Below are 9,522 nucleotides of genomic sequence, written 5' to 3'. Positions count from 1 at the left end.
CGTCAGCTAAGGGCAACCGCAACACGGTCGTTAGGGCCACGAGCGTGTTGTGATGCTGTACGCGTGCCTGGTGTCTTGGGGGAACAAAGGGCTGTAAGTTGGGCGAGGGGTGGGGGAATTGTCAGCAAAGTCTCCCTAGAGGAGATGGTCCTTGAGCTGAGCTCTGGCTGGGAGCTGGGGAAAGTTGTGCCTGCTGAGACGAGCAGCATGAGCAAAGCCCCCAGGGGTGAGCACAGGGCTGCTGTCCTCAGTGTGGGAGGGACAGAGAGAGAGAGAAGGGGGCAGGATACGGCTGAAGAGGCGGGCAGGAGCCAGTCCTGAGGGGCTGGGCACCGTGCTGAGGAGCCCAGCAGAGACAGTGTGTGGGGGGCTCACTCTGACTGCACTGGGGGACAAACTGGGAGAGGGGCCCATGGGTGACAGCTGAAGGCAGAGAGGCAGTCGGGCCTGGCACAGAAACCCGGCTGCTACGACTGGCGTCTGTAGGTGAGGTGCAGCAGTGGGGACAGAGAAGGCGAGAACTGCCAAGGCATTGCAGTCAAGGAAGGAGAAGGAGAGGGAGGAATGAAGGGTGGCTGCTGGGGCCCTGGCGGGTGACAGGGTGGGTCAGCCTGGCCGGCAGCAGGGTCTGAGGATGAAGCACTGACATTTAAGGGAGGGCGGAGGAAGCAGAGCCCAGAGAAACCTGACCCGAGGGAGCAGAAGGGAAGGAGGAAAACAAATGTCTTTCCAAGAATTCAAGGGAAGCTGAAGGGTGAAGGATTTGGTTAGAGGCCAAGAATTTACTTCTAACAAGAGTCTTGAGTCCCTAACCCCAGGCTTAGACACCTAAAGGGGAGTGCGTTTCCTTGTGATTCCAGAAGTCCTCGTTTTCAGTCTTCATTTTCTTCATTTTTCTGTTTTCATTTTCCAAGACTTCACATTTCACTGCCTCACTCATTTAGTACTGTTTAATTAATTTCTCAATATCTTCGTCTACTCATTACTGCTCTCTGCACACATGGACATAATGGGATGGAGGAGGAGGTTCTGCCGATTGGTATTTGCATTGTGCTAGGACTGACGAATGAGCCTCGAAACACACCATCGTCATTACCAATAACAATAGCCACTGGCTCGGCTCCTGTTTATTGAGCATCTATTATGTACCAGGTGTCCTGAGTTGTAAAAACATGGCTGGTAAACAAGGCAGATATGACATTTCTCTTTTACAGAGGGAGAAACTAAGGCTTGGAGAAGGTAAGTGAGCAGCTGCAGATCACACAGCAAATGATAAACAGCAGTGGGACACGTGTGTGCAGTCTTATGGCAGCCAAGGGTAGAGCTTTCAGGCAGCCCTTTGAAGTTTTCACCTGAAGACTTCCTCAATATCCTTGCTATGATTTGCGAGCAGAGGAGGAGCTGCGTGTGGGACATGGAGGGGGAGGAAGAGGACGCAGGTTAGGGAGTGGCTGTTTCCAAGCCCAGTGTCCTGTCATTAGCTGTGCCCCCATACGCTCAGCCCTGCTCAGGCTCCTTCAGAAGAGAATAAGCATCTGAATGGGTTTTCATGCTTGCCATAAAGAAACTTAACACATGGATGCAAAAATCGCTGGCCAACTTTCCTTTAAGAACACAACTTACAAATCATTCCTTCATTTAACAAATATTTACAGAGCACCTACTGGATTCCAGGCATGGAGCTGGGTCCCTAGGGATACAATGGCAAAAAAATGAACAAACCAGTGGGTGAGAGAGAAGAAAGGGTGCCCCCTTGGGTTGTCTCTGAAGGGGTGAGAGTGGTTGGCATGGGAGGTGGAGGCCCTTCAGACGGAGGGGCAGCTTGAGCAAAGGCCTCTGCCCTCACACGGGTTTGCACCACTCCTTCCTGCTTCTTTGTCCTGCAAACTCCAGCTGCCCTGTAAAACCCTGGGAGGCTTGCCTGACCTACCCAGCTGGTTTTGGAGGTTTCCTACATGCCTCTTCTGTAGTAGCAGGTATTCACAGGTGTACCAGACTGTCTGCCCCTCTAGTCTGAGCTCTCTGGAGTAACGGGGGCATCTTTTAGTTTTGTGTCCTCAGTGCTGGCATAGAGTAGGTTCTCAATAAACACAGTGGAATTACTGCAGCATGCTGGAGGTGATGTCTAAGGACACGTCAGGACCCTTAGGTGGTCTTGGGCAACAATGCCCGTTTAACCATTTTGCAGTTCCTTTTGGAAGAAAGTGTTTGCATGTACTGGAAAGATTGGAGACCCAGGCTCTGCTGGCATGACTTGAGCAAATCATTTAAGGTTTCATTTTCATCCCTTATCCAGCATTGTGAGCCTGGGACAATATGTGGCTTACCAAGACCCATGCTTAGGACTGTTTGTGCTAGAGCAAGTCCGAGGTCAGCCTACATCCTGCAGTCAACACGGAGCAAACAGACATCTTCTAGAAGGTGGGGTAACAAGCACACTTGATCTTTATCTTAGTTAACTCTCACCTATAATTCAGTGACATAATGTTCCTCTTGTCTGTGATACATTTGAAGTTTAATTTTTCAATAAGAACACAGCTCAGAGTGCCTGGCATGGGATAAAATGGCAGCTAAAATAATATTTGACATTTATGGGGAACTTTAATTTTTGAACAGGCAAGATAATCACATGGCATGAAAATGAAACTGATCTAAACAGATGTACATTGAACACTCTGCCTCCACTCATGCTTGGACCTGCCCTATTTTGTGCCTTTGCTCTCTGCCCCCTTGAGTCACCCGCATCATTATCTGTCCTTCCAGAGTTTTTTATGCAGACAGAAGCATGCATGGGATTTTGTCAAATGCATCTTCAGTATCTATAGAAATGATTACATGATTTTTCTCCTTAGGTCTACTTCGATGAACTGTCCTCTCATTCTTCGACCAAGCTGACTTGGTTGTGAAGTATTGTGCTTTACGTGTACTGCTGCATTCTGATTGCTAATGTTTTATTTAAGATTTATGCATCAATATTAATGTGTGGGATTCATTTATCATTTCTCTTTTTTGCAGCCTCTGTTATCAATGTTATCTTTGCTGGATAAAAATAATTTGGAAGTTTTTCTCCTTTGTCTATGCTCTGGAACAGCTTAAATAATGCTGGACTCAACATTAAATTTGCCTGAGAAACTTCTACCCCTGGTGCTTCTGAATATTAGTTCCTTCACAGTTTTCTCTAATTTTTTCTATAAAAATTGATCTATTTAGATGTTCTGGAGTTACTTTTAGTAAATTATATTCTCCTAGAAAAGTACCCATATCTTTCAGATTCGAAACTTTGTATACATAAAATTGTGCAAAATAATTTTAAATTTTTCCTTGATTTCTACATTGTTTTCTTGTTTTTCATTATTTTTACATTTGTTCTTTCTTTGTTTCTGATAAGGCTTATCTATTTTACTGTTCAGGTTCCCTCAGTGACCCAGTTAGTTATTCTTTTATTATTTACTTTGCTTTTCCCCCATTATTTAATTCATTAGTTCCTTTTATATTATTCCATCTGCTTTTCTTTGGTTTATTTTCTTGTTCTTTTTTTTTTTCCTAATTTTGGAAGTTGATTCTCAACTCCTTCAATTTCATTCCCTTTAAAAAATTATGCTGGGCTATCATATTTTCTATGAGTGCTGCTTTAGGTCTAGCCTCTGGATTCAGAACCTAATACATAGAATTTTCATTATCATTGCTTTTAGATATCTGAAACTTGGATTTGTACTTTTCCTTTGATTCAAAATTTAAGTGACAACTTTCCTAAAATCTTCCAGTTTTGCACTGATTTTTAATTTTGCTGCATTGTGAGCAGAAAATGTGTACATGACTGCTACTTTTTGAAATTGTGATTTTCTCTGTGGTGGTCAATGGTATCATAAATTTTGTGGCTGCTCCATAGGTACTTGGAACAAAAATATATTCCCTACCTTCAGGGCACATACAGTTTCGTATCTACCATATCTGCTTTATGTCACTTAGGTCTTTTTATACCTTTATTCATTTGCAGTCCAATAGATGTAAGAGGATGTGTTATTCCCTCCTGAGACATAGAAAGGCTGGGGAGGTAGGGTATAGAGACATCATGAGGTCTGTTGGTGATGTTTTTAGATCACCTCCAACCCAAAATCACTCTTGCCATAAAGAAAGCCCCCCACTCACAAAGTCACCAAGGTCTATATTTTCTTATTTTTACTGGTATTATTGGAAAGGAGGAAGAATTGACCTTTTATTTAACCAGGTAATTTTGTATTGTTTTCTAATTTTCTCATACATAGATTTTGTTTCCCAAATAAAGTTGGAAAATTCAGTCCTCCTTTTACATCTCTGTGGTGTATAGGACAAGTTTGTATTCATGGCTTGGAGGGATTTTAGATGGTGATGTTGCTAATAACATTTAAGCACTTATATGAGCCAAGCTTTCTTCTAGATATTTTGTGTTTTATATTATTTACTCCTCATATCAACTCATAATGTCCTCCGTCTTACAGATTTTAAAAAAAAAGGCAAGGCAAATGGAAGAAAAATAACTTGCTGAAGTGAGCAGCAGAGCCAGGACCGCAACCTTAGTAACTATGTTCTGTTGCTTCTTTTGGAGATCAGTTCATCCAGTGGCATCATTTTAGGGATGAAAAAACAGAGACTCAAAGTGGGTGAGTCAGCTAGCAAGCTACTAGCACAGCTAAACCAGACCCCTAGGATTTGCACCTTCATCCAGAGCCTTCCTACTACACAGCGATGCCCCTCACTGTGCACAGAAGCAGGTTTTTCTGGTAGAAGGAGGTTGTATTAATAATTCACTGGATGATACGGGCTAATCATTTAATAGCAAACCACTGCCTACCTCACCTCACAGGGCTGCAGGGCCAACACCATAGTAGACACAAAGACAATTTAATCAAATGCTACCTAAACGATGTGTACTTCTTGATTCCTGAATAAATCACTCAGCTATGGAATAAATTCACTTTTAATATCATTAGGATACATAAAATTAAGATGGAAGGATTGTAAGTAACAAACTAAAATTCTACAAGGGATAAATCCTTCAAGGCTGGAAGACTTGTATTTTTAATAGGCACCTCCTGTTCTCCCCTTCTCATGCTCATGACCTTCATTCTTTGTTTATGGATTGTGTCAACCTTGGAAACAGGCACTGTCCCAGGACAAGTAAGAACTAATGTTAGCCAGTAGAAAAGAATACTAGCCAATCCTCAGGGGAGAAGATGGTCATTATAAAACAGTACATAAAGGGATGAGCTTCATGTATTTATCTCCAAGTCCAGCTCTCAGAGCCTTTCTGTTGCCAAAAGTGATGTAATATCTCCTTGCATAGTTTGGCTTCAGATGGCGAGATTTTTTTTTCTGCATTTCACATTTATTCCAGTAATTATGAAGAGAGAAAGGAGTTTATGACCTTTTGGGGGGAGACTGACCCAGAGCATCAACTTTACTATGAAAGGATAGAATGGTTTTGGCAAGATAAGAGAATTTCATTCTGAAATTCTAAAGACATCCTGTCCCGATGGAATTACTTGACTTGCCAAAAATCCAAGTTGTTTAGTTAGCAGGGCAGGGACCTGTGCCAGATGACTAAAGGTGATACTCCTGGACAACTCCACACGAGAGGCTTTCAAAAAGACATTCTGATGGTGGGGCCAGTGGCTCCACTTGGATTCATTCATGACCAACCAGCAAGATGAGATCAACAAGCGGCCCTGAAAACCTGGCCTTCTAGTTATACAGAATCTCTGTGACATATAGGAACAGAAACTGGTTTTTCTATCAAATTGCGACACCATAGTGTAGTCCCACAACCTGCCTACTTTGGACCCTGAAGGAGAAACTGAGTAAAATGTGTTCCTATCATCTTAACTGATCTCCCAAGCCCTCTAACCTGGTGTTTGGTAAGTGCCAAATGAAGATAAGAGCAGCTATGAATGTGGGGTGGATTTCTTGGAGAGGTTCTAGAATCTCCTTTCCTAGTTTTCCTAGTCTTTCTTTCTAACAAGAGTTTGAAGAAGTTTAGTTGTGATTTAGCTCCGATTCAAGGCAATTGCTTCAGTGGTGTTTCCAAACCCATTGGCCTAAAAGTTCTGATTTGCAAAAGAAGATCCTATTTAAAAGGAAGTGTGGCCAATTCCTGGTTCACCACATAGGTAATCAGGAGCCTGTTCCACTACACCAAGAGAGAAAGTTGGGCTGAGTGGGGAAAAAAAGTTGAAAAATGGTGAATTTTGCATGAAACTGAGTGTAAGTATGGTCTGAAAATCAGAGAACCTCAGAACCTCAAGTTTTTAAACGGCCTCCAAGATCATTTAGTTCAAACCATACATCTATTTGCTCCAAATAATCTTTGCATGATCAATTTGGCAAGCAGGCTTCTCTTTCCATTGAGGAACACAAGTTATCTGTAGTATATCTATAATTTCCATATCACCTAGAATCCAGCTTTAATTGGTAAAGGGAACATTAGCAAACCATCTTAGTCATGGTCATTTGCTTACAAAGAACAGAAAACCACTCAATTTAAATCATTTTTTAAAGCGTTTATTGGAAGGAAAGCCCAGTTTTCATGGGAAATAGACATCAGATGGTTTCTTCCCCAACACACACCTTTCCTCATTGTCTACCCGCCTGTTTCTCTCTGTAATTAAGACTTTTGCTTTTGCAGCTTCCACCTGATTAGGCTTTTTGGCTCTGATATAGGACATCTGAGGTTTTTTTATTTTACATTTACCCTTATTTTTGTCATCTTATCCTATTTTCTCTGTGGAGAACCAGCCACGGGAATTGGTTTTCAGCAATGGACACCTGACCTGAGCAGAGCCAATAAGATATTAGACTTCTGTACAAAAGAGGCTTCCAAGAGGTGGGAGGTTACTGGGAGAGGACACAAGGCTGGAGCTGTCAAGGCCATCCTGCCTCCATGAAGCCCAAGACTCACACCTAATGGCAAGAAGGGGGAAGGATGGGAAGCAGCTAAGCCCTACAGGTGGTTTTAAAAATCTGAATCCCAGCTATACGTGAAACCAGTCCTGCTTTTAGTTTCATGAGCCAATAACTTTATTTCTTGTTTAAGCCATTTTGAATCAGGAATTCTGTTGTGCGTAACCCCAAAAGTCCCAACTGATACAGCTGTCAGCCTTGGCTTAGCATTGAGTCGGCCCCATCCCTCCACATGACGCAGCTCCGGCTTCCTGACTGGCCTCGTCAGGAATAATGCATTCAAGGAGAACTGGAGTTTTATGGCGTTTATAGGACTATCCTTCCAGCGTACAGGTGGGACAGAGGCACAGGAAATAATTAACTTCTTCCATTTATATGCATTAATATGAGTTCTTGAACTGACAATTAGCCTAATCATATTCTTACTGTCCTGTCTTCATTAAGGTCATGAATATCAAAATATAAAGGATCAAAATATGCCGAAATCACGTTAAACTTCATAAACATAATGCTTGTGATTTTCTCATATGCAAATATAATGAAAATTTAGAAAAAGATGGTTTCATTTCATAGTTTATTCTCTTATAGACATACATTTTAGATTTTTTTCAGTATGCTAACTTTAATCTTAAAATTGAAAACAACAGGATGGCTTAGAGGTTCAAATTTAAGTGATAAATGAAAATGTACCTGGTAAGGTATGTTTTACGTCCTACTTTTTCATTATGAGACTATTTAACCCAATTCTTTGATTTAGAAATATCTTCACTTTAATAAGTCTTGATGCAAATAATCTTTCATCGCACCTCTCTTATTCAAGACATCCGACTTACTGCATCACAAAATAATAAACCTCAGGCTCAGAACTCATTTCTTCACCAAGAATCGTACTAGTGAGGTTGTTCATTGTTCCCAACAAAATTTAAATTTGCTTAGAACAGCCAAGGGCAGGACTTCCACATACCTGTTTAAGTTTCGCATCTAACATTTTATAGGAATAAACCAGATTTCACCAAATTCCTGTGTTGATACCTACAGGCAGTGCAGATGCATCCTGGGAAGAATGAGGGCTTGGGGTCATCCCAGCTGTACACATACTAGTTGTGTGACTTTAGCAGGTTATGTATAATCTGTTTCCTCACACATAAAATACTGACCCTCGTACCTTAGAGATACTAATATTTACCCTATAGCTTTATTGGGATAATCAAATGAGGTGGTATATGTAAAGTATAGAACAGTGTCATTTACCAGCTGTTACTAAAATAATTGCCCTTCATAATAGAAACACTCACAATTCATAAATGCCTATTTCTTACCAGATGTCAACATATATGCTACATTGCCATAAATCTTGAATAGTTATAAAATCTCCATCTTTCATAAATTACAATGTTTAATGTCCTGTTAAAGCTACTGAAATGTCTGACTCTATCACTGACTGGCTGTGTGACTTGGGACAATCATATAATCAATGTGTGTTTTTGCTTCTGCATTTGTAAAATGCCAAGACCGGACTGTCCTAGATGAATTTTAGGGTCTCTTCCAGCGCTACCATTCTTCTTTGAGCCTCATGTGTCAGTTAAGTGGCTGTGTGATATATACGAACCATCATGGGATGATTCCATTTTTATTTTAAAGGAATCCATACTCCTCTCAGAAGAAGAAAAACTGCTGCCATCTAATATTAGGCTCCCAAATAATTTTACTTCTGGGTAAAAGAAAAGAAAGTGAGAGGTGATGGCAGTACATAATTCATTCTCAGATTTTGTAAGTTTGGAAATCTCTAAAAATTATTTCTCAAAATTAGAAGGTGAAATTGAATTTTGAGACACTGGGACAAAGAAAAGTGTGTAGAAGAACACGTGTGCATTAGGTTTACAATCTGCAGCTCCATATATAAAGCTTCAAGCCCAGTTACCAGCAATCTTAATAACTGACAAACTTCTATTTTTCTGGAACTTCAAAACAGACTTGTGTAATTAACCGTTCCTTTGGTATTTATTTTGAAACCAACTGTGCATTTCTTGGCCTCTTCACATGTAAACAATGCCAGCTCCTACACGGTTCCACAGAATTCTCGTCCAGGGCTCCCTTGCTTTGCCCAGTTTTTTCTTGCCCTCCCCTCCCATCACCTCATAAATGGTGCACGTTTCAGAAATAATGATGCCATCAGAAGAAGGTCTCCACGTGTTTGTCTACGAGGCATGAGGGGAAGAATTCAAAAGAGGCCTTCGGACAAAAGCGGAAGAAGGAGCAGAAATTAAATTTCTAATGGACACAGCAACACAAGCAAGCGCGGCGCACGAAGAGCCCAGACCCTCTCTGACAGATGGCACGCGGCAGCGTTCGGGGGCTTGCTCCACCGCAAATACCGAAACAATAAAAATGCTTATTGATTTTAAAGAGACCTGTAATTAAGTATGACATTCTAACTGATAGAGGTTTACCAAGGCAGAACAGTGGATTCAAGGGGTCCTAAAATGGGCTACTGTTTAATTTATTTTAATGTCATTCCTAGGATGGCGAAACTTCAAGAACTCCAACTTGTGTGTGTCTGTATTTATGTCGGTGTGCGTGCACATA

The sequence above is a fragment of the Lemur catta genome, chromosome 8 (genome assembly GCF_020740605.2).
Source record: "Lemur catta isolate mLemCat1 chromosome 8, mLemCat1.pri, whole genome shotgun sequence".
Taxonomy (NCBI): domain Eukaryota; kingdom Metazoa; phylum Chordata; class Mammalia; order Primates; family Lemuridae; genus Lemur; species Lemur catta.
The sequence above is the reverse complement of the archived record's forward strand: the minus strand, read 5'-3'. Positions refer to the sequence as shown.